The sequence below is a fragment of the Parasteatoda tepidariorum genome, chromosome 9 (assembly GCF_043381705.1).
Source record: "Parasteatoda tepidariorum isolate YZ-2023 chromosome 9, CAS_Ptep_4.0, whole genome shotgun sequence".
NCBI classification, from domain to species: Eukaryota; Metazoa; Arthropoda; class Arachnida; order Araneae; family Theridiidae; genus Parasteatoda; species Parasteatoda tepidariorum.
The window spans coordinates 5877799-5879175 of NC_092212.1; positions in this window are offsets into that span (position 1 = coordinate 5877799).

The following is a 1377-nucleotide window of genomic DNA, read 5'->3' on the forward strand; positions in this document are numbered from 1 at the left end:
CAATATTGTATTAATATAGCCAATAACAAGATGTATCAATACAATAGTGTGAAGAGCACGAAAAGAGAGAGAGAGCGATTCGTTATCAATTAGACCGGCTCAATTAACAATTTTTGATTTTTCTAATTTATTGTTTAAAATCCTTTGTTTCGTTCTTGTGACAGCTAATATCAGTGAACTTTTATTAAATAAATAAAAAAATTTAGATAACTTATATTTTGTTATTGTTTTTCAGAATCCCACTCGTGATGTGCTCATATTTCATAATATGCTTGAGAATTTTAAAAAAAAATGTTTCCTTGAAATATATTAACATAGTTAAAAGTTATAAATATAATAAACTCTTAGTAGAACTATTTTTTATTATATTGATATTAGCATAAAAAAAGGAAAAATTAAATTATCCCATTATAAAGTAGAGGAATTTTTGGAATTAATTGATGAATATAATCTAAATAGTATTACTGATAATTTATTATTGAAAATTCAGAAATAAGAAATTCAACGTGAAAAAGCACAAATTTTAGATATCTTGACTATATATCTATTCTAAAATATGTTCTCAATGATTCAAATTATTTTTATCTAAAGATTATCAATACATTCTCTCTACGATTAGGTCTGTTTACAGAATGGAAATGGACAATTTATCAGAGCTTAAGAATCTTTCTTCTCAATTCTGAAAGAATTGTAAATTACTGTAATAATTCGATATTTTTTTAAACTTATTTTGGTATTAAAAAAGTTTTAAAAAATTTTATTATAACCCTCTTATATTAAGCTAACTACAATTAAGCTATCTTCTGTAAAAATTATAAATTGAGCTTCGAAATCAGGAGTAAATAAATAGTAAAAATTTCAAGTTTAACGATGTAAATTATATTATGATTAAAAAAAGTTTTTTTGATACCATGTTAATAGTTAAAATTAATCATTTATGGCTTCCATACTTAATAATCTGTCTAAAATCTCGTTACTAATTAAATTTAGTTTCGAACAATCACTTGTGATACTAATATTTACTTAATTAAACCTTACGTTTTTTTTAGTATTAACATTTATTATTAAAGAAGGTTTTTCTTTGATAATGGATAATGAAAATCCTACTTAATACTTTATTAAACACAACTTAATTATATCTATATCGACATTTCAGTTCCAATTTCTCTGTAACGGCATTTCACTTCTCAAACTAATGTTTTTATTATTATCCTTAATCGCAAAATTATTTACTGGGAAATTTTAATTAATCTACCAGGGTGTGGTGCTTTTTCAAAAAGTGCGTAAAGGCGCTAATTTTTGATTTACGTTTTTTATGGGGAATGTAAAAAGTGCTTAATTTAAAAAATAGATGTTTTTCTTTGCCGTGTCGATTGT